Below are 25,450 nucleotides of genomic sequence, written 5' to 3'. Positions count from 1 at the left end.
CTTGCTGGATAAAAAAGGAAGGGGATCACAACCAAAACATACGAATGAGAGGCCAAGACGAAGACATTCCGAGGTACTCACCCACTCCGGGCCATGATCCACCGTGCCTGGGGAGAGCCTTCTTGGATCCCGGCTCTCGAAACGGCCACCGAGGTCCGCTTCGCCGGCGCTTGGGGCGCCTGGGAGACAGGTTCCTCGGACACGGCAGCGACGACCTGAGGGTCACTCCCGTCCGCCCCCAGCACAAGCGGCGGCCTCTGGGGAACAGACGCCTTGGTCCGGACCTCCGGAACTACTTCAGCTCCTCCGGCGGAGGGGTCAGGTGGCCTCTCGGTTCGCCCCCGCGCCTCGGGTCGGGAGCCCGACGCCCCGACTTCGGGGGCTGACGGAGTCGGTTCGCTCGGGGGCTGGCTCGACGGCTCTGGGCCACACCCCAGGCCGAGGCTGAGGCCAAGACGGGCGGCCATGCCGTCATCATCATCATCATCGTCGTCGTCATCGTCGTCGGGCGTCTCCGGCGACGGCTCCCTCGGGAGTCCGTCCCTCTCCTGCTGGCGGCGGCGCTTCTCCAAGGCGTCCCGAGCCCGCCTCCGCTCGCGGGCCCGGGCCTTCTCCGCGTCCTTCTTTTTCTTCTTCTCCTCCGCGGCAACCCGCCGCGCTGCACGGTCCACCGCGTCCTCCGGGACCCGTGGCAGGGAGGGTTTGTGACACCCCACATCCTAAAAGGAGGGGAGAAAGGAACCCGATCATAAGGACCTGGAGCAACCAGACATACGAAGAAGGGAGGAGCGAACGCTCACCAAAGTCACGCACCCCTGATCGGGGCGCATCCGAAGCTGGGAGTATGCGTGGGGGTCCGGCTTCCCCATCGCGGCCGACACCCGCCATTGGAGGGCGTCGGAAGAAAGAGGATCCGGGGACATCCGTGAGCCCTCCCAGTCGGCTTCCGGGGTCATCTCCCAGAGCGACAGCCGTCGCTCCGCCAATGGGAGCACCCTCCGACGGTGAATGGCGGCGATCACTCCCGCAGCAGTAAGTCCCCCCTCCCGCAACTCCTTCAGGGCCTGGAGAAGGGGCTCGAGATTTTTCTGCCTCTCGTGCGGGGTCCCGTGGCGCCAGGCGTCGGTGGCAGCTGTAACTACTCGCTGGGAAAACGGTGGGAGCAACTCACCGTCGTTCCGGAGGTAGAACCACCGGCGCTGCCACCCCTTGTTCGAAGACGCGAGAATGGCAGGAATGTACTGCAACGCCCGCGACTGCCTCAACAAGAGAATGCAGCCGCCGGCCCGCACCGCTGCGCGGATCCTCCTCTCCCCCGTCGACAAGGCGAAAGGCTCGGCGAAGAAGAAGTAAGTCCACAAATCCCAATGGGGAGCAATCCCCAAGTACCCTTCGCATAGCGCTATGAAAATAGCGGCCTGCGAGATGGAGTTGGGGGAGAGGTTGTGCAACTCCACCCCGTAGTGGAACAAGATGGCCCGCATAAAGCGGCCCGCCGGCGCACCAAATCCCCGCTCATGGAAGGAGACGAAGCTCACAACATACCCCGGCGGTGGGGACGGAGCGGCTCCGCCCACGGGAGGAATCCACTCTGGCCGCTGCTTGTCGGTGAGGGGGCGGAGCAGACCTTCGCCGACCAGCTCCTCCAGATCGCTCGCCGTCACCGTGGAGAAAGGCCACGGATCGCGCGGGGGGATTATGGTCACTCGGTCCGCCATCACCAAGATGGAGAAGATGGCGGCGCGGGGGGCAGGGAAGGCGGTTTCTCTCTCCTCCGGCTAAAGTTTCCCGGGTGGCGAAAACCTGAAGGGAAAAGAAGGGAGCAGAGTGAAGAACCGTCACCGGGCCCCCTCTCAAGTATATGAAGGCCAGGGCGAAACCGTTTCCAGCACGCCGCCTGGACCGGACGCAGGATTCGAAAAACGCGAAGCGGCACAGCCGTTCCTCGAAACGGCTCGCACACGCGTAGCGGCCGCCCCGCCAACCACTCGCCCCGTCGCATTAACTCCGCGGCGGGACACGCGGCGCTTCTGGCAGGAGGAGCGCGCGACGCTTCACCTTCGCCGTAATAACCGCGTCAGAAAAGGTACGCCACGTCGTCCGATTTCGTATCCTTTTCCGTTTTCCTCTTTCTCTATCTCTTGCAACAGGGACCGGGGAAGGGGGATACCCCGAAAGGGATCCTTCTCCGCGAAGGAACCGGGCTCCGAGCCCCCCATTACTGATCAGGGGTTCGAAGGCTGGCCCCCCGAGGGTTCAACAGCCGCCTCAGATCGCGTGGGCCCGACACCCACTACTGGTCAGGGGTTCGAAGGCCAGCCCCCCGAAGGGCTCCATGGCCGCCTCAGGCTACTCGGGCTCCGCGCCCATTACTGATCAGGGGTTCGAAGGCTGGCCCCCGAAGGGTTCACAGTCGCCTCAGACACCGAGCGAGGGATGACCAGGGGTATGTTCGATACATAACCGAGGCTCGGGCTGCGCTCCCGAGGTACCCTAGGACATTTCCGAGACCAGCGGGAACGATCTTGTAACGGAATCCCATCGGAGGGAGGCATCGAGCCCTCGGACCCCGTCGCCAGGGGACCGGGTCCGGCAAATCACCCGCAGGTACTTTTGGGCGTGCCTCTGGGCCCCTAGCCGACCCCCAACGAACGGGGCACGGACGTCCACTCGGATTACCCGCTTGCAGCTCACCGGAGACACCATGTTCGGTGCCCATCGAGGGTAACATGGCGCACTCCCCCCCTCCTCCTTGCGGAAAGGCGACGTAGGGGCGTATGTAAAAAGCCGAGTCTGTCCCTGATCGTCCTCTCGCCCTGTGCAGAGGCTCGGGGGCTGCTCTCGCAAAAACCGGCTCCGGCCAAATCGTTGACAGCGTCAACATACCAGCCCGAGAGCTTGGGCCCCGACCGTGCACCCGGGCTACGGCCAGTTCGCATGAGGGAACGACCAGACCAGCCGAAGCGTTAAGCGAAGTATTAAGACCTCGAAGGAGTGTAACCACTCCTCCGAGGCCTCGGGGGCTACACCCGGCGGGTGCGCTCGCGCGCACCCACCGGAACGAAATGCAACCGAGAAAGGCTGGTCCCCTTGCAAAAAAGTGCGACAGAAGCCTCCAAGTGAGTGCTAACACTCCCTTCAAGGCTCGGGGGCTACTGTCGGGGACCATAATTAGGGGTACCCTCAAGACGCCTAATTCTCAGCTGGTAACCCCCATCAGCATAAAGCTGCAAAGGCCTGATGGGCACGATTAAGTCAGGGATCAGTCCACACGAGTGACTCGATCACGCTTCACCCGAGCCTAGCCTCGGCCGAAGGCAGCCGACCTCGAGAGACTCCCGTCTCGCCCGAGGCCCCCTTTTTATGGCGGACACATCACCGGCTCGCCCAAGGCCTTGGCTTCGCTCAGAAGCAACCTTGACTAAATCACCACACCGACTGACCAAATTGCAGGGGCATTTAACGCAAAGGTGGCCTGACACCTCTATCCTGACACGCGCCCCCGGCAGAGCCGAGGTGACCGCCGTCACTCCACCGCTCCACTGGCCAGTCTGACAGAAGGACAGCGCCACCTGCGCCACTCCGACTGCAGTGCCACTCGACAGAGTGAGTTTGACAGGCAATCAGGCCTTGCCAAAGGCGCCACGGCGAACTCCGCTCCGCCCGACCCCAGGGCTCGGACTCGGGCTAAGACCCGGAAGACGGCGAACTCCGCTCCGCCCGACCTCAGGGCTCGGACTCGGGCTAAGACCCGGAAGACGGCGAACTCCGCTCCGCCCGACCCCAGGGCTCGGACTCGGGCTAAGACCCGGAAGACGGCGAACTCCGCTCCGCCCGACCCCAGGGCTCGGACTCGGGCTAAGACCCGGAAGACGACGAAACTCCGCCTCGCCCGACCCCAGGGCTCGGACTCCGCCCTGGCCTCGGCCGAACGACTTCCGCCTCGCCCGACCCCTTGGCTCGGGCTCGGCCACGGCAACAGAAGGCAGACTCAACCTCGGCTTCGGAGGAAACCCCACGTCGCCCTGCCTAGAGCACAGACCGCCACGTCAACAGGAGACGCCATCATCATCCTACCCCGAATCGACTCGGGTCACGGAGAACAAGACCGGCGTCTCGTCCGGCCAGCTCCGCCAGAGGGGCAATGATGGCGCTCCACAAGCTCTATGACGACGGCGGCCCCCAGCTCTCTTACGGAAGCAGGACAACGTCAGCAGGGACTCGACCGCCCCAACAGCTGTCCCTCCATCAGGCTCCGCCGCACCTCCGATAGCCACGACATCACGCCAGCAGGATGCCCAGATCTCTCCGGCTGCCACATTGGCATGTACCTAGGGCGCTAGCTCTCCCCCCGCTAGACACGTAGCACTCTGCTACATCCCCATTGTACACCTGGATCCTCTCCTTACGACTATAAAAGGAAGGACCAGGGCCTTCTCAGAGGAGGTTGGCCGCGCGGGACCGAGGACGGGACAGGCGCTCTCTTGGGGCCGCTCGCTTCCCTCACCCGCGTGGACGCTTGTAACCCCCCTACTGCAAGCGCACCCGACTTGGGCGCGGGACGAACATGAAGGCCGCGGGACTTCCACCTCTCTCACGCTCGGCTCCGGCCGCCTCGCCTCTCCCCCCTCCGCGCTCGCCCACGCGCTCGACCCATCTGGGCTGGGGCACGCAGCACACTCACTCGTCGGCTTAGGGACCCCCCTGTCTCGAAACGCCGACAGGCGCGCTTGGTCTTTCGGCGCCAGCTTAGGATAGAGAAAGCAGGGGGCGGCGCATATTTATACTCCCAGCACGGCCGAGGAATCCGGACGGGAGAATCACAATCGCGACGTCCCAGGCGAAGATCCAGCGCGGGTTCGCGCGGTCTGTTGTGGCAGCGAGCCCTTCGCGAGGTTGGTGAAGAAACCGACTGCCGGGACCCACAACTCGGCCGGGTAATGCGGTCAAACGTGCGAGAGTCACTAACAAGGTGGGCCCACAGGTCGGCCACAACTCAGGCATTCCCGTGACTCATGGCGCTAGGAGGCTGGGTTCAGGCGCGTGCGGCCACTTGGGCCGAGAAAGACCCGAGCTGGGCCGAGCCAGGGAGGTTTCAGCCCGAGTGCTTTTATCCTCTTTTTTCTTTTTTTCTATTTTTATTTCCTGCTTTGTTTCTCCTTTATATTTTAAACTGAGAATTTGAATTCAAAATCTTGTGGTGAATTTGTACTAAAATTTGTATGTTTTGAACATGACATTATGGGGTAGGTTTATTTTCTTGTAAATTTATTTTGTTCTTCATAACATCGCTCTCTTTCTTCTTTTCTATATTATTTCTAATTCCCTAAATTATAATTTTGGGTTAAATCTAAATTCTCAAATTAGTATCATATTTTCATTAGTATTATTTTATTATTAAATGCACAAACAAACAACAACCTCAACATGATGCAAATTTTATTGAGGTATTATTTATTTTAAACATGTTTCCTAACAATGAGAAGTCATTACACATAAATTTGTATTCCTCACTTTATTTTCTAAAGTTGGGTATTACAGATGGTCACCATACTAGATAGCCCTACCACACCAACTTAGGCCTCCAGTTAGGGCCAGGAGAGCCCTGGAACACACGCCAAGGTCTGACGCATGCTTATGCATGCTCTGCAACTAGCAAACTTCGCACAACCTCGCCAAGCAAGACAGCAAAGCCGCAACACCGATGGCAGGCGACGACAGTGGAGGAAGGGGCCCAACCACCTTACAGGCATACCAACTTCTTCTTCACCATGATAGTACTATGTGGCAATATTGTAATCCCTCTCTCGGTCAATAAAATGGAGAGCAGGCCCCCTAACAAAGGGGGGGGGAAAGAAGAAGCAACAGAGGCAATACAATAGGATCACTCACACCACGTAGAGACTTGGTAACTTCTCCTCTCTTGCTCGTTTGTAACTCTCTACTATAAACAATTAGGTGCTAGTAGTGCAAGTCACCAAAGACTGGAGTATGGACTTTCAACCCGAACCAATATGACTCTTGCGTCCACCGAACATACCATTTAGTTATAAAGCATGCATCTATAAATTTAATCGCTGATGATTACTCGAAACACCGACAATATGTGTCATCCTTCTTGTATCCATTCTTAAATGTGCCAGAGTACCAACAAACATTATAAAGTACACACTGCTCTCTAGTTACCAACTACTTTGTATATGTGCTGCATTTCTAAATTATTTATATGTTAGATATGTGATGTACCTATCATGTCTTTCTTTCACTTTTTATTTAATTTTAGTTACGGTATATTTGATTTTCGACCACGGAAGATAACAAGCATCAAAAAATAGGAGAAGTTGTGTCATGTGACGTTGAAAGTCGCCTAGAGGGGGGGTAAATAGGGCGAAACTGAAATTTACAAAGTTAATCACAACTACAAGCCGGGTTAGCGTTAGAAATATAATCGAGTCCAAGAGAGAGGGTGCAAAACAAATCGCAAGCGAATAAAGAGTGTGACACACCGATTTGTTTTACCGAGGTTCGGTTCTTGCAAACCTACTCCCCGTTGAGGTGGTCACAAAGACCGGGTCTCTTTCAACCCTTTCCCTCTCTCAAACGGTCCCACAGACCGAGTGAGCTTCTTCTTCTCAATCAAACGGGAACAAACTTCCCCGCAAGGACCACCACACAATTGGTGTCTCTTGCCTTGGTTACAATTGAGTTGTTCACAAGAAAGAATGAAAGAAAGAAGCAATCCAAGCGCAAGAGCTCAAAAGAACACAACAAATTTCTCTCACTAATCACTAAAGCTTTGTGTGGAATTGGGAGAGGATTTGATCACTTGGGTGTGTCTAGAATTGAATGTTAGAGCTCTTGTAAGTAGTTGGAAGGTGGAAAACTTGGATGACTTGAATGTGGGGTGGTTGGGGGTATTTATAACCCCAACCACCAAACTAGCCGTTTGGTGAAGGCTGCTGTCGACGGGCGCACCGGACAGTCCGGTGCGCCACCGGACAGTGTCCGGTGCGCCAGCCACGTCACCCGACTGTTAGGGTTCGACCGTTGGAGTTCTGTCTTGTGGGCCCGCCTGGCTGTCCGGTGGCGCACCGGACAAGTCCTGTAGACTGTTCGATGTGCCACTCGCGCGTTCTCTAACCTCTGCGCGCGCAGGCGCGCATTTAATGCGTTGCAGTCGACCGTTGCGCGCGAAGTAGTCGTTGCTCCACTGGCTCACCGGACAGTCCGGTGTGCACCGGACATGTCCGGTGAATTTTAGCGGAGCAGAAATCCGAAGGTGGCGAGTTCAGAGTTGCTCTCCTTGGGGCACCGGACACTGTCCGGTGGTGCACCGGACAGTCCGGTGAATTATAGCGAAGCGTCTCTGAGAATTCCCGAAGGTGCGAAGTTTAGCTTGGAGTCCCCTGGTGCACCGGACACTGTCCGGTGGCACACCGGACAGTCCGGTGCGCTAGACCAGGTTACACTTCGGTTATCCCTTGCTCTTTTTGTTGAACCCTTTTCTTTGTCTTTTCTTATTGGCTTTTTGTGAACTTTTGGCACCTGTATAACTTATAGACTAGAGCAAACTAGATAGTCCAATTATTTGTGTTGGGCAATTCAACCACCAAAATCAATTAGGAAATAGGTGTAAGCCTAATTCCCTTTCAATCTCCCCCTTTTTGGTGATTGATGCCAACACAAACCAAAGCAAGTATAGAAGTGCATAATTGAACTAGTTTGCATAATGTAAGTGCAAAGGTTACTTAGAATTGAGCAAATATAAATACTTATAAGATACGCATGGATTGTTTCTTTAATTTTAACATTTTGGACCACGCTTGCACCACTTGTTTTGTTTTTGCAAATTCTTTTGTAAATCCTTTTCAAAGTCCTTTTGCAAATAGTCCAAGGTAAATGAATAAGATTTTGCGAAGCATTTTCAAGATTTGAAATTTTTCTCCCCCTATTTCAAATGATTTTCCTTTGACTTAAACAAAACTCCCTCTCAATGAAATCCTCCTCTTAGTGTTCAAGAGGGTTTTTAAGATATCAATTTTGAAAATACTACTTTCTCCCCCTTTTGAACACAATAAGATACCAATTTGAAATTTACCAATTGAAAATCATTAGTTTTAAAAATTAGGTGGTGGTGCGGTCCTTTTGCTTTGGGCTAATACTTTCTCCCCCTTTGGCATGAATCGCCAAAAACAGATACTTTGAGTGAAATATAAGCCCTTGGAACTACTTTCTCCCCTTTGGTAAATAACATATGAGTGAAGATTATACCGACGTTGGAGAGTGGCTCGGAGCGACGGCGAAGGATGAGTCATGGAGTGGAGTGGAAGTCTTTGTCTTCGCCGAAGACTCCAATTCCCTTTCAATACACCTATGACTTGGTTTGAAATTCACTTGAAAACACATTAGTCATAGCATATAAAAGAGATATGATCAAAGGTACACTTATGAGCTATGTGTGCAAGACATCAAAAGAAATTCCTAGAATCAAGAATATTTAGCTCATGCCTAAGTTTGTTAAAAGTTTGTTCATCTAGTGGCTTGGTAAAGATATCGGCTAATTGATCTTTAGTGTTAATATATGCAATCTCGATATCTCCCTTTTGTTGGTGATCCATTAGAAAATGATACCGAATGGCTATGTGTTTAGTGCGGCTATGCTCAACGGGATTATCCGTCATGCGGATTGCACTCTCATTATCACATAGAAGAGGAACTTTAGTTAATTTGTAACCATAGTCCCTAAGGGTTTGCCTCATCCAAAGTAGTTGCGCGCAACAATGGCCTGCGGCAATATACTCGGCTTCGGCGGTAGAAAGAGCGACGAAATTTTGCTTCTTTGAAGCCCAAGACACCAAGGATCTTCCCAAGAACTGGCAAGTCCCCGATGTGCTCTTTCTATTAATTTTACACCCCGCCCAATCGGCATCCAAATAACCAATTAAATCAAAAGTGGATCCCCTAGGATACCAAAGCCCAAACTTAGGAGTATAAGCCAAATATCTCAAGATTCGTTTTACGGCCGTAAGATGAGCTTCCTTAGGGTCGGCTTGGAATCTTGCACACATGCATACGGAAAGCATAATGTCTGGTCGAGATGCACATAAGTAAAGAGCCTATCATCGACCGGTATACCTTTTGATCGATGGATTTACCTCTCGTGTCGAGGTCGAGATGCCCATTGGTTCTCATGGGTGTCTTGATGGGCTTGGCATCCTTCATTCCAAACTTGCTTAGAATGTCTTGAGTATACTTCGTTTGGCTAATGAAGGTGCCCTCTTGGAGTTGCTTCACTTGAAATCCCAAGAAGTACTTCAACTCCCCCATCATCGACATCTCGAATTTTTGCGTCATGATCCTACTAAACTCTTCACATGTAGATTTGTTAGTAGACCCAAATATAATATCATCAACATAAATTTGGCATATAAACAAATCATTTTCAAGTGTTTTGGTAAAGAGTGTAGGATAGGCCTTTCCGACTTTGAATCCATTAGTAATAAGAAAATCTCTAAGGCATTCATACCATGCTCTTGGGGCTTGCTTGAGCCCATAAAGCGCCTTAGAGAGTTTATAAACATGGTTAGGGTACTTACTATCTTCAAAGCCGGGAGGTTGCTCAACATAGACCTCTTCCTTGATTGGTCCATTGAGGAAGGCACTCTTCACGTCCATTTGGTAAAGCTTGAAGCCATGGTAAGTAGCATAGGCTAATAATATACGAATTGACTCAAGCCTAGCTACGGGTGCATAGGTTTCACCGAAATCCAAACCTTCGACTTGTGAATATCCTTTGGCCACAAGTCGTGCTTTGTTCCTTGTCACCACACCATGCTCGTCTTGCTTGTTGCGGAAAACCCACTTGGTTCCTACAACATTTTGATTAGGACGTGGAACCAAATGCCATACCTCGTTCCTAGTGAAGTTGTTGAGCTCCTCTTGCATCGCCACCACCCAATCTGAATCTTGAAGTGCTTCCTCTACCCTGTGTGGCTCAATAGAGGAAACAAAGGAGTAATTCTCACAAAAATGTGCAACACGAGATCTAGTGGTTACCCCCTTGTGAATGTCGCCGAGGATGGTGTCGACGGGGTGATCTCGTTGGATTGCTTGGTGGACTCTTGGGTGTGGCGGTCTTGGTTCTTCATCCTCCTTGTCTTTATCATTTGCATCTCCCCCTTGATCATTGCCGTCATCTTTAGGTGGCTCATCTCTTTATTCTTCTCCTTCATCAACTTGAGCCTCATCCTCATTTTGAGTTGGTGGAGATGCTTGCGTTGAGGAGGATGGTTGATCTTGTGCATTTGGAGGCTCTTCGGATTCCTTAGGACATACATTCCCAATGTACATGTTCCTTAGCGCGATGCACGGAGCCTCTTCATCACCTATCTCATCAAGATCAACTTGCTCTACTTGAGAGCCGTTAAATGCTATTGAATCATCACTTCTTCTAAAGACAGTGACACCTACATCAGTAAAAAGACAGTTGTAGCCCATTTGACATAATTGAGAAACGAAAAGCAAATAGTAATCTAAAGAATCTACAAGAAAAACATTGGAAATGGAATGGTCAGGTGATATAGCAATTTTACCCAATCCTTTGACCAAACCTTGGTTTCCATCCCCGAATGTGATCGCTCTTTGGGGATCTTGGTTTTTCTCGTAGGAGGAGAACATCTTCTTCTCCCCTGTCATGTGGTTTGTGCACCCGCTATCGATGATCCAACTTGAGCCCCCAGATGCATAAACCTACAAAACAAGTTTAGTTCTTGACTTTAGGTACCCAAATGGTTTTGGGTCCTTTGGCATTAGACACAAGAACTTTGGGTACCCAAACACAAGTCTTTGACCCCTTGTGCTTGCCCCCAACATACTTGGCAACTATCTTGCCGGATTTGTTAGTTAACACATAAGATGCATCAAAAGTTTTAAATGAAATGCTATGTTCATTTGAAGCACTAGGAGTTTTCTTCTTAGGCAACTTAGCACGGGTATGTTGCCTAGAACTAGATGTCTCACCCTTATACATAAAAGCATGATTAGGGCCAGAGTGAGACTTCCTAGAGTGAATTCTCCTAATTTTGCTCTCGGGATAACCGACAGGGTACAAAATGTAACCCTCGTTATCCTGAGGCATGGGAGCCTTGCCCTTAACAAAATTAGATAATCTCTTAGGAGGGGCATTAAGTTTGACATTGTCCCCCTTTTGGAAGCCAATGCCATCCTTGATGCCAGGGCGTCTCCTACTATAAAGCATACTACGAGCAAATTTAATTTTTTCATTTTTCAAGTTCATGCTCGGCAATTTTAGCATCTAATTTTGCTATATGATCATTTTGTTGCTTAATTAAGACCATATGATCATGAATAGCATCAATATCAACATCTCTACATCTAGTGCAAATAGAAACATGCTCAACGGTAGATGTAGAGGGTTTGCAAGATTTTAATTCTACAACCTTAGCATGTAATATATCATTTTCACTTCTAAGGTTAGAAATAGCAACATTGCAAACATCAAAATCTTTAACCTTAGCAAGCAATTTTTCATTTTCATTCCTAAGGTTAGTAAGAGAAATGTTCAATTCTTCAATCTTAGCAAGCAAATCAATATTATCATTTCTAGGATTGGGAATTGAAACATCACAAGCATTTTAATCAACCTTAGCAATAAGTTTAGCATTGTCATTTCTAAGGTTGTCAATAGTTTCATGGCAAGTGCTTAGCTCACTAGACAATTTTTCACATTTTTCTACTTCTAGAGCGTAAGCATTTTTGACCTTAACATGCTTCTTATTTTCTTTAATAAGGAAGTCCTCTTGGGTGTCTAAGAGATCATCCTTTTCATGAATAGCACTAATCAATTCATTTAATTTTTCTTTTTGTTGCATGTTTAGGTTGGTAAAAAGAATGCGTAAGTTATCCTCCTCATTGCTAGCATCATCCTCATCACTAGAGGTTTCATATTTAGTGGAGGATCTTGATTTTACCTTTTTCTTTTTGCCATCCTTTGCCATGAGGCACTTGTAGCCGACGTTGGGGAAGAGAAGTCCCTTGGTGACGGCGATGTTGGCGGCGTCCTCGTCGGAGGAGGAGTCGGTGGAGCTCTCGTCGGAGTCCCACTCGCGGCACACATGGGCATCGCCGCCGTTAGGGTTCGACCGTTGGAGTTCTGTTTTGTGGGCCCGCCTGGCTGTCCGGTGGCGCACCGGACAAGTCTTGTAGACTGTCCGGTGTGCCACCCGCGCGTGCTCTGACCTCTGCGCGCGCAGGCGCGCATTTAATGCGTTGCAGTCGACCGTTGCGCGTGAAGTAGTCGTTGCTCCGCTGGCTCACCGGACAGTCCGGTGTGCACCGGACATGTCCGGTGAATTTTAGCGGAGCGGAAATCCGAAGGTGGCGAATTTAGAGTTGCTCTCCTTGGGGCACCGGACACTGTCCGGTGGTGCACCGGACAGTCCGGTGAATTATAGCGAAGCGTCTCTGAGAATTCCCGAAGGTGCGAAGTTTAGCTTGGAGTCCCTTGGTGCACCGGACACTGTCCGGTGCGCCAGACCAGGGCACACTTCGGTTATCCCTTGATCTTTTTGTTGAACCCTTTTCTTTGTATTTTCTTATTGGCTTTTTGTGAACTTTTGGCATCTGTATAACTTATAGACTAGAGCAAACTAGTTAGTCCAATTATTTGTGTTGGACAATTCAATCACCAAAATCAATTAGGAAATAGGTGTAAGCCTAATTCCCTTTCATACGTATATGTGTTGCGACATGTGATGCGGTGACTTCTGATTTGTCAAAGAAGTGAAATTCAACAAACAGAAAAATCTGCCACAAGATGTTTAGTTACTACCTATACAATATTATTATTCTTTATCTAGCACATCAACAATGAACAGAAAACCGTACGATCTCACCTTTCACATCACATGGCTACAACTTTTAGTTTCAGCTTTCTGTTGGGCTAGACTTTACTTTTGAAGTTTAATGGGCTAAAACCGCAACAAGTACAAAATCAGATATAGCCCATACCTCATCTCCCAAAATTGGTTTTTCTCGATGTTTCTTGCTTTTATGCCCAATTTTTGAAAGATTATAGTAAATCACAGAAAAACCATAAAATAGAAAAAATAATTTTGTTGGACTCCGCATGAGTACATCTACATTGTGAACATATGATATATATATATAGTATGCTTTAGTACAAAGTATCTGTTGTAAATTTAGATGTATGATTTTCTATAATTAATACATAACTAGAGCTTCCGTGGGCCAATTATATGGTAAAACTTTTATAATGGGCTAATCATTGGGTGCTTGAGATTTAGTAAAAAATCATGTTCACTTCACTAGGTCATGCATGAGTAAGGGGTGTTTGGTTTTTAGAGACTAATTTTTAGTCCCTCTATTTTATTTCATTTTAATCCATAAATTACCATATAAAAAACTAAACCTCTATTATAGTTTCCATATTTAGTAGTTTAGGAACTAAAATAGAATAAAATGGATGGACTTTCCCTACAAACTAAACACCCCTAAGTTATAGATTTATACAAGTTTATCTATAGATTTATACAGTTTACATAATCCAATGAGTATGAATTTTTTGCTATATTTCAAACATGCAATAATTAACACGTCATAAAATTTCACTTCAATTGGCCCATAAAAACATGTAGTTATGGATTAATTACAGAAAAATATAGATCTAAAACTATAGTAAAATCTTCATATTATATTTTCACTATGTAGATCTACTTATGTAAAGTCCAACAAAAAATCATGCTCATTAACTTATATATTATGTATGACTGAGTTATAGATTTATCTAACTTATCTAGTTAGATAATTTTATAACTCATTCATACATGATCCAGTAAGTATAACAGTTTTACTACAACTCAAGCATGGAATGGTTTTCATTTCAGTTTTATCATAATTGGATCACATAAACCATAAGTATGAATAAACTACAAAAAGCATATATCTAAGAGCTACAAAATTTGTACTAAAGCAAACTACTACCATGTATATATAGGAACGAGGTAATGGAAGCCCTAGGCTTCGATTAGTAGGGGGAGCCCCAGCCAGGACGTGGATAGGACCATGATCCGTATGATTCTGTATGCGTTTATGACGGAATAATTGAAAGTAGCCTAGAGGGGGTGAATAGGCTAATCTGAAAAAAAATTACAACAAACTTCGAAAGATTGTTAAATACACAGTTCAACTGGTGCAGGCCAGTTCAACAGCTATGTGGACAAGTTGAACCACTCTGAACCAATCCAACTGTTTTGCAAACTTTAGACTATAATCTAAGCGAAAATGTATTTTGCGAATCCTTTCGAGAAGTGAAGTGTAACTAAGTCAAATGTGGAGAATGAATATATGAAAGTTATTTCACTTGTAGATCCACACTACGAGAAAACCTATATGTCGATCTTGCTAGCAAAAATATCTTAAGTTAAAGAAAAGCAAGAACACAAGACACAAGATTTAACCCGAGGTTCGGCCACACCACAAAGGTGTCCTACTCCCCGTTGAGGAGCCCACAAAGGGCCGGGTCTTTTTTAACCCTAATCCTCCAAAAGCCGACCACCAAGGTCAAGGCAATCTCTTCTTATCTTAGCTCAAAGTGTGGGTGATACAAACTTCTTGGGGTCGTCCACAAATTTGGAGACTCCCAAGCAACCTCAAACCGTCTTGAAACTTAGGGTTTCAAGAACACCAAGAACGCACAAGAGGTGCTTGCACAAGCTCAAGATCTTAAAGAGATGGGAGAGGAAAATCAAATCGTGAGCACAAGCACAAACCTCACACCTAAGAGCTCCTCCAACAAGGTTGAATCTTGAGGAAGATTTAAGTGTGAGAGAGGGGAGAGGAGTGCTTTTGTCTCAAGTTAGGTGAGCAATAAATGTGTAAGTGTTCAGCAGCATTAAAGAAGGGGGTGGAAGGTTCTATTTATAGCCACGGCTCAAAAACTAGATGTTTGACCTGGAATCCCGCAGAAGACCGGTTGAACCGCCCCTAGGGCGGTTGAACCACCCCCTGCCAGGTCAGCAGACTATCTGCCAGTCTGACTGTCAGACTCACTAGCAGACTGACCTGCAGTCGACTAGGGCAGTTGAATCGCCCCCTGGCAACTCTGGTGACCTGTCTGCCGGTCTGACTGGCAGACTGCAGGTCAGAGGTCAGAGGGGTCAGAGACCAGTTGAACTGCCCCTCAGGACCAGTTCAGCTGGTCTAGACCAGAGAGTTTAGGAGAGAAAACCTCAGCTCAACTGCCCGGAGGCAAGTTCAGCTGGTGTATGGTCAAAGAGGTTCACAGCTGAAGTTGAAGTTCAGCTAGAGTTGAGAAAGTTCAACTTAGTTGAAGTCCAGCTCAGCTGAAAAAGCTCAGCTACAGCTGAAAAAGCTCAACTCAGCTGAAGTCAAGTTCAGCTGTAAAGCTCAGCTGTAGTTGAAGAAGTTCAGCTGCTTTTCAACAAGAATGCTTTAGTTTTCTCAAACCTAAACACAGTTAACCATAGAATGTAAAAGTGATTTTTGGTTTTCAAAAATAGCCTTTTCAAAAATAACCTGAAGAGCTAAGCTAAACAGATTGACTCCATTCCAGTTAAAACTTCAACCTCCTCACCAACAACCTGTCACAAGGAAAACACATATACAAGAAAACACATACTTGAATTTTTTATGAATTATTCCTTCCGAGAAAGTGTGCAGAAAAAGTGATCCATGAGGTACATGTAACCCAAACCATCATCACCAATCCATGAAGAGCTTGTGATATCGCCACTGCAAACAATTATACCAAGAGTTGCTGACAGAACAATCTAAATAGAAAATTCACATATTTCAATCATAAATCCATCAATACTTTAACTAGGGATTCAAATATTCTAGACGCACAGTCACTCCTCAAATATATTGATATCCTCTCTAACAAATAGATATGGACAAACTATAAAAGATAAATAATCGGCTAAGCTAAGCTTGATCCTATGGATTTTAAGAATCTGGACAGAACAAAACTCCACGGTTCTAGATCAAAATATTGACGATAAAGTGTCATGTTTTGGGGGGAAGGACCAAATCAAAATAATTCACTGTACTTGTGTACAAGGGGCATCAAATCCTTGTACTATTGAAAATCAGATCCAAGATAACCACTTGTATGAATCATATCGTCCAAGAGTAAATAATAGGCAACTGTTACCTGCAAAGCCAAACTGGATCTTGGGCAGCACCGGTGGTCGACGACCACCCTGTGCTCGCCGACCTGGATCTTGGGCACCACCCAGTTCGCCAGCGCCAAGTCTCGCCGCTCTTTGCCAACGTCCACGGGCCTCATCTCGGCACGGTGCAGCACACGAGGTCACGAGTGCCCCCCATGGCGCACGCGTCCGGCGATGCGAGGAGGAGGGAGAGGCCAAAGTCACCGAGGCACGCCCGCATGTCGGCCTCCACGAAGATGTTGGACGAGGTGACGTCGATGTGCACCACGGCGGGCTTCATGCCAAAGTGGAGGTTCTCAAGCGCCGCCACGATCTAGGCGACCATCGCGAGGCGGGTCCGCCTGGGGAGTGGCTGCACAGCGGCACTGAGCATGCTGTTGGGGACGAAGTCATAGACAAGGACGGCGCGCTGTTGGGCGAGCGCCAGGAGGGAGCGGTAGGATGGCGATAGCTAGGGTTTGGCGGGCGTGAGGGGATGAGGGCGGCTGGCGATGCGGAAGGAGATGACGACGGATTGGATTAGGGTTGCCAGCGGTTTGGGCATGTAGGATGATTTGGGGGCATGCAGTGGGCGTGGACGTGGGGCATGTTATCAACGTCATAAATCGTGCGTTTTTTTTTGCGTAAATCAGATACATAATAAGTGTAAATGTTCTCGATGGTGCGTCTAGATCATCTGATAGGGCGGTCAGGTGGGGGTGGTCGGAGCTTTCTCTAAATAGAGAGAGCCCTGGGCTCCTAATTAATACATAAACTATATATATATATATATTCACTGTATAGATCTATACTTGTGGAGATCAACAAAATTAATTTCTTACGATTTTTCTACAATTTACTATGACTTTTTAAAAGATTCAGCCAAAATAAACAAAAAAAACAACCAAAATAAACAAAAAAAAATTAGCAAGGAAAATAGCCAAAGAGACCATGTGTGCGATTTTGAAAGATGAGGATTGAGGAATGAGGTATATTCGGTTTTACACTTGATATAGAGAAAAGCTGATTTTTGCGATCGTTGAAGGAGGTAAAATTATAGAGTTTTTCCTACTAGTTGCCATGATCAGGATCATCAGATTCGATTAGCGAAGTTTGGGGATAACTGAACTCAGGTTCACAACTTGCATATATATTTGGATGGTACGGAGTTTGATTATAATGAGCAAGCGTACCCAACCTGCTCTTGTTTCTCTTTCCCATGTCTTCATATTATATTTTCACTATGTATAGCAGATCTACTAATGTGTTCCAAAACTACACTTGAAAGTGACTACCAGCACCAAGAATGATCATTTCATGGGTTTTATCGGCCAGCCTTGCTTTTTTGACAGATGAGCAGAAGCCATTGGATGAGTGAGCTGGACAAAAGCTGGATCGATCACGGTGAGCTGAATTGTCCTCCTCGTCAGTCATCGATCGAGAGATGTGCCATGTGTTTGTTTGTCTAGCGACTAGCGAGAGAGAAGAGAACCACATGTAGTACATACGTAGCCTCAGGCGTTTCTGTGGCTCCGAGAGAGGGCGGCGAATCTTTGGGGGGCTGGAGCTAGCAGATAAGATCCTGCACGCCCGTCACTGTGTGCTGTTTTTCTAGGATGGAACGAATCAGCAGCGGCCCGCCCTCCCTATCGACCACATTGTTAATTAATACGCGCACGCACGTGCTCAATATTTCTGTGCCGATGGATGCGGTTGCGGCCGGATTGTCATGTCTGATAGGCAAGCCAACATTAACTTGGCCGTGTGTGTGTATATATATATATATATATATATATATATATATATATATATATATATATATATATATAGTATATTAGGAGTCCTAGGCTTTCAATAACTAAAGGAAGCTCAGGCTAGACAGTGCAATCCGGTCGAGCCAGACCAGGTCCAGACATCTATAAAAGAAAAAATCCGTAGTGCTAGGGATCAGTTTTTCACGCTCATCTCGATTCATTAGCGACGGCGGTTGCCCGATAGCACGCGCGACAGTGGACCCTCGGCCGATGGCTGTGGTGGTCGCGGCTCCCCGACCTTGACATGCGGTGGCGGCGGTTCCCAGGCCGCCGGCGGCGGCCCCCGATCCAGAGGGCGAGCGACGGCAGTGCCCTTTTGCGATATTAGGAGCCCTGGGCTTTCAATAACTAAAGGAAGCCCAGGCTAGACAGTGCAATCCGGTCGAGCCGGACCAGGTCCAGACGTCTATAAAAGAAAAAATCCGTAGTGCTAGGGATCAGTTTTTCACGCCCATCTCGATTCATTAGCGACGGCGGTTGCCCGATAGCGCGCGCGACAGTGGACCCTCGGCCGGTGGCTGTGGTGGTCGCGGCTCCCCGACCTCGACATGCGGTGGCGGCGGTTCCCAGGCCGCCGGCGGCGGCCCCCGATCCAGAGGGCGAGCGACGGCAGTGCCCTTTTGCGGTGGCGGTGGTTCCCAGACCGGTGGCCGCAACTCCATTACCTCGACGCGCGGTGGCGGAGGTTCCTCGATCCGGAGTAGTGGCGGCGGTTCCCCGATCCAGAGGGCGAGCGACAGCGAGGCCTTTGTGCGGGCAAGCGGCGGCGTCCCCGAAGCCCCGAGGAGGCGGCACTTCCAAGGCCGACGAGCAAGCAACGCCCGTCGACGTGCGAGCGACGGCGACGCATGAGGCGCGATGTTCGAGCGAGCGACGTCACGGAAGGCGCGAGATGCGCGCAACGATGATCGCGCGTGACATCCTCCGATCCGGCGCAGTTTTCTTTTCGATTATTGTGTTTTATGCCTACCACATGTATTATTTACGCTAAAAACTGTACGATTTTATGCTTGAACACAGAGTTCGTATATCGGTTTACTGCATGCACATTGGAAAGACAATTCCTTGATTTATGTTGTTCGTAATTTGCGCGCATGCAATGGAAACTCCCACGTTTTTGTCATAATTTTTGGATCTGTATAAAAATAGAAACCGCATGCATACGGCTGCCATGTTTTTCGGATCTGTCATAAAAATAGGATCGTAATAACAACCTACTAAAGCTATCAACCTTTAATTGACTCGGTATTTACGCTTATAATTGAGGGATTTTATGCTCAAAACTTAAGGTTTTTACGCTCCACCCGGAGATGCGTCCACCAGTGAACAACATGCCAGATTTTTTACGCAGTGTAAGGAATTACATAAATACCTACACCGTGTAGTATAATTTGTTTTAGTATACATCATAAACTAGTTCTAATGCGTTTAGCTGCATGGTTGTTGGAGGGATCCTATATTTATGAAGGAAATAAAACATTAAATGCGATTTTTTGTTTCTATGCATGCAATTCATTTTCTTTTATTGCATATTCTTTCCATCATAAATTCGTGTGCATGCAGCTGGTAGCAGAATTTTACGCAGTATACCGAATTGCATAATTATCTACACAGTGTAGCATATTTAGTATCAGTATATATCATAAAATGGTCATTACGAGTTTTAGTTGCATGTCTGTTGTAGCGATCCTAAATTTATGGAGAAAATAAAGCATTTAAAATAGAAACCGCCACACATATCTTTCCTAAATTTACGCGCATGCAAGGAAACGTGTTTGACTCATGCATGCATTTTGCCATAATTTTTGAATCTGTATAAAAATAGAAATTGCATGCATGCGGCTGCCATATTTTTCGAATCTGCCATAAAAATAGGATCGTAATAACAACCTACCAGAGCTATCAACCTCTCACATTGGCCAAGTATTTACGCTTATAATTGAGAGATTTCATAGGCGGAGGGCCCAATATGGCCCGGTATTGCTTGAGCAATACCTTGGTCTGAACCAAAGAACATCAACAGTAAAAAATAATCTATTTCTAACCCTAACGCTGCTAGCTGCCGAGCCCAGGACTGCGACTGTCTCCGCGGCTCCACCCGTCCGGCGTCCGCGAAGCTCTGTGTGCGCCTCCGTCGCATGTCTAGGTCTGCTCCGCCTCCGCAGACTGTGGTCTGCTGCCCTGTCCATCTCCGCGCTCGCTAGCGTTGCCCATCTCCGTGCGCACCGTCGTAGACTCGTAGTCTAGCTCCGCATGTCGTGCTCGCCTCTGCGAACCGCTCAACTCCACATGCACCTCCGCTGACTATGGTCCGCCGTGGTCCGCCCGTGTTCTAGCTCCAGTGCAACCTTGTCGCCGTCACTATTCTTGGAGGTGGAACCGTGCGTATTCTTGGTTCTTGGAAGTGCAATAATGGCTATTAAATTATTTTCTTTTTTCAGATTTTATTCGTTATATGACAGTTGGATGTAAATAAAAGATTAAGATGACTTTTAAATAAGAAATTTTTTTCACATTCATCATTAATTTTATATCTATAAATTACATTAGATTATTGTCGGTGTTTCAAACCTCGCTCCGATAACTAAATTTATTGTGACCAGATGTTTTTTCCCAGTGCGCTTTTCTGACAGATGGACTTCAGGGACCGGGATCTTATCGCCAACAATTATATTATGAATTTTGTGTTAGCAACACCTTAATTTTTATCCGTCCTCCGCCACTGAGAGATTTTATGCTTAAAACTTAAGATTTTTACGCTCCAACCTAGAGATGCGTCCACCAGTGAACAACATGCTAGATTTTTTTACGCAGTGTACCGAATTACATAAATACCTACATCGTGTAGTATAATTAGTATAAGTATAAATCATAAACTAGTTCTAATGTTTTTAGCTACATGGTTGTTGGAGGGATACTATATTTATGAAGCAAATTAAACATTAAATACGATTTTTTGTTTCTATGTATGCAATTCATTTCCTTTCATTGCACATTATTTTCATCATAAATTCGTGCGCATGCAGCTGGTAACAGATTTTTACGCAGTATACCGAATTGCATAATTATCTATATAGTGTAGCATATTTAGTATCAGTATATATCATAAAATGGTCCTTACGTGTCTAGCTGTATGGCTGTTGCAGCGATCCTAAATTTATGGAGGAAATAAAGCATTTAAAAATAGAAACTGCCACACATTTTTCCTAAATTTACGCGCATGCATTGGATCGTGTTTGACTCATGCATGCATTCCTTTTTTTGCGCTAACAGACGTGGGACAGGTGGCGCACCCGACAAGCTGGTTGAACCAGTTTGTAGGGATGGTCGGCTTGGGCTTCCTTTAACTATTAGAAGCTCATATATATATATATATATATAGATTGTATATTAGGAGCCCTGGGCTTTCTTTAGTTATTGGAAGCCCAGGCCAGACAGTGCAATCCGGTCGAGCCGGACCAGGTCCAGACGTCTATAAAAGAAAATCCGTAGTGTTAGAGATCAGTTTTTACGCCCCATCTCGATTCATTATCGACGGTTGCCAGGCCGGCGGTGGCGGCGGTTCCCAGGCCGACGGTGGCGGCCCCCGATCTAGAGGGCGAGCGGCGGCGGCAACGCCCTTATGCGGTGGCGGCGGTTTCCAGGCCGGCGGTGGCGGCCCCCGATCCAGAGGGCGAGCGGCGGCAGCGCCCTTGTGCGGTGGCGGCGATTCCCAGGCCGGTGGCCGCAACTCCATTACCTCGACGCGCGGTGGCGGAGGTTCCTCGATCCGCAGCGAGGCCCTTGTGCAGGCAAGCGGCGGCGTCCCCGAAGCCCCGAGGAGGCGGCACTTCCAAGGCCGGCGAGCAAGCGACGCCCGTCGACGTGCGAGTAGCGACGGCGACGCATGAGGCGCGATGTTCGAGCGAGCGACGTCACGGAAGGGGCGAGATGCGCGCAGCGATGATCGCGCGTGACATCCTCTGATCCGGCGCATTTTTCTTTTCGTTTATTGTGTTTTATGCCTACCACATGTATTATTTACGCTAAAAATTGTATGTTTTTATGCTTTAACACAGAGTTCGTATATCAGTTTACTGCATGCACATTTGAAAGGCAATTCCTTGATTTATGTTGTTCTTAATTTGCGCGCATGCAATGGAAACTCCCACGATTTTGCCATAATTTTTGGATCTGTATAAAAATAGAAACCGCATGCATGTGGCTGCCATGTTTTTCGTATCTGTCATAAAAATAGGATCGTAATAACAACCTACTAAAGCTATCAACCTCTAATTGACTCGGTATTTACGCTTATAATTGAGGGATTTTATGCTCAAAACTTAAGGTTTTTACGCTCCACCCGGAGATGCGTCCACCAGTGAACAACATGCCAGATTTTTTACGCAGTGTAAGGAATTGCATAAATACCTACACCGTGTAGTATAATTTGTTTCAGTATACATCATAAACTATTTCTAATGCGTTTAGTTGCATGGCTGTTGGAGGGATCCTATATTTATGAAGAAAATAAAACATTAAATGTGATTTTTTGTTTCTATGCATGCAATTCATTTCCTTTCATTGCATATTCTTTCTATCATAAATTCGTGTGCATGCAACCTGTAGCAGATTTTTACGCAATATACCGAATTGCATAATTATCTACACAGTGTAGCATATTTAGTATCAGTATATAGCATAAAATGGTCATTACGAGTTTTAGTTGCATGTCTGTTTCAGCGATCCTAAATTTATGGAGGAAATAAAGCATTTAAAATAGAAACCGCCACACATATCTTTTCTAAATTTACGCGCATGCAAGGGAACGTGATTGACTCATGCATGCATTTTGCCATAATTTTAGGATCTGTGTAACCGCATGCATGCGACTGCCATGTTTTTCGGATCTGCCATAAAAATAGGATCGTAATAACAACCTACTAGAGCTATCAACCTCTCACATTGGCTCGGTATATACGCTTATAATTGAGGGATTTTATGCTCAAAACTTAAGGTTATTACGCTCCAACCCGGAGGTGCGTCCACCAGTGAACAACATGCCAGATTTTTTACGCAGTGTAACAAATTGCATAAATACCTACACCATGTAGTATAATTTGTATCAGTATATATCATAAACTAGATTTAATGTGTTTTAGCTGCATGGCTGTTGGAGGGATCTTATATTTATGAAGGAAATAAAACATTAAATACGATTTTTTGTTTCTATGCATGTAATTCATTTCCTTTCATTGCACATTATTTTTATCATAAATTCGTGTCATGCAGCTGGTAACAGATTTTTACGTAGTATATCGAATTGCATAATTATTAACACAGTGTAGCATATTTAGTCTCAGTATATATCATAAAATGGTCCTTACGCGTCTAGCTGCATGGCTGTTGCAGCGATCCTAAATTTATGGAGGAAATAAAGGATTTTAAAAACAGAAACTGCCGCACATATCTTTCCTAAATTTATGCGCATGCATTGGATCGTGTTTGACTCATGCATGCATTCCTTTTTTTGCGCTAACAGACGTGGGGCAGGTGGCGCACCCGACAGCCTGTTTGGGCGCGCTGGTTGAACCAGTTTGTAGGGGTGGTCGGCCTGGGCTTCCTTTAACTATTGGAAGCCCAGGGCTCCCGTTATACCTACCCTATATATATATAGTATTTAGACCCATGGGCTCTATTTAACTACAGGAAGCCCCGACCAGGTACGCAGACCGCATCGGACCCTTTCTGGCTTATTGTACCTAACTGTGCTTACGCTAAATTATAATATGAGTTATGCTGATGTGTGTATCAGTTTATGCAAATATAGTCTGCGCATATTACGTGCATCGGGCCCACGATCCGGCCCACGCGTTCACAATTATTCAGTCCCACGCCGACACTATAAAAACACCCCCATGCCGCCAGGGATTAGGTTTTAGCGGCGGCGACGGTTCCCTTGGGCGTGCGAGCGGGGGTGATCCTGGGGGCCAACAGCGGTGTCGCCTCGAGGCAGGCGACCGACGGCGGCGCTCCACCAGGAACGAGCGACAACGACGCTCCGAGGCAGGCGGGCAAGCGGTGACGGCGCTGTCGAAGCGGACGGACGACGGCAGCGCACCTTAGGCCCGGCGAAAACGGCGGTTGTCCCGTCCGTCTCTGCGATGGCCACCGCCGCCGCCGCTCCAGCATTTGTGGCGCCGTCCCTTGCACCCAAGGCCAACGACAGCAGGAAGGCGGTGGTACCCGTGGACGCGTCGGAGCTGGCGAAGCACGTGCTGGCGGTAGACGACAAATCCGTGGACCACGCCGCGATCGCCAGGATCCTGCGCGGCTCCAGGTATAGGGTGACCGTCGTGGAGTCGGCGACGCGCACGCTGGAGTTGCTCGCGATGGGCCTGCTCCCCGACGTCAGCATGATCATCACCGACTACTAGATGCATGGGATGACCGGGTACGAGCTGCTCAAGCGCGTCAAGGAGTCGGCGGCGCTCAGGGGCACCTACGTCGTCATCATGTCGTCTATGACCATCATGATTTATACATTTTCAAACAAAATTTTACGATAGCTCTTATTGCATTTTACGCTTCCACTAAAAAGCAAGTGCCACATTCGTCGTTACAAAACAGATCATTGATTTACGCTAAAATTTATATCCATTTACGCTGTTTCGGATCACGTTTTACGCTTAAATCCACCTGACCTAGAACCCGAGCACGATCGGAGCGCGATTTTCATGTCGTAATTTAGGCCACATTCGTCGTTACGAAATAGATTGATGATGTACGATAAAATTTGTACCCATTTACGCTGTTTGGTTCACGTTTTACGCTGAAATTTGACCAAGCCAAAATCTGTGCACGATCGAACATGATCAATTTTCACGCCGTAATTTTCGGACCCTATTCGATGTTACGAAACAGGTCTATAATTTACGTAAATTTCGTATTCATTTTACGTTATGTCGATTCACGTTTTATGATTAAATCCACCCGAGCCAGAACCCTAGCACGATCGGCTGCACGCGATTTTCACGCCGTAATTTTGGGTCCCGTTTGATGTTACAAAACAGATATAGGATTTATGCTAAATTTCGTATTCATTTATGATGTTTTAGCTCACGTTTTACGCCGGAATCTGCCCTAGCCAGAACCCGCGCACGATTGGGTGCACGCGATTTTCACGTCGTAATTTTGGGCTTCGTTTGCTGTTACAAAACAGATATATGATTTACGCTAAAATTTGTACCCATTTACGCTGTTTTAGCTCACGTTTTACGCTGGAATCCGCCCGAGCAAAACCCGCGAACTGCGGCTGTAAATTAAAATTTATTTCCTTCTACTAATGCTCCTCAAACCGTAACTATCCCTTTATTTACGCGATTATGCAGCACGTCTTTCCTTATATCAAACCGGTCAAGATTTATATAATGCATGGTTTATGCT

Source organism: Zea mays, chromosome 4 (assembly GCF_902167145.1).
Source record: "Zea mays cultivar B73 chromosome 4, Zm-B73-REFERENCE-NAM-5.0, whole genome shotgun sequence".
Classification (NCBI taxonomy): domain Eukaryota; kingdom Viridiplantae; phylum Streptophyta; class Magnoliopsida; order Poales; family Poaceae; genus Zea; species Zea mays.
The sequence above is the reverse complement of the archived record's forward strand: the minus strand, read 5'-3'. Positions refer to the sequence as shown.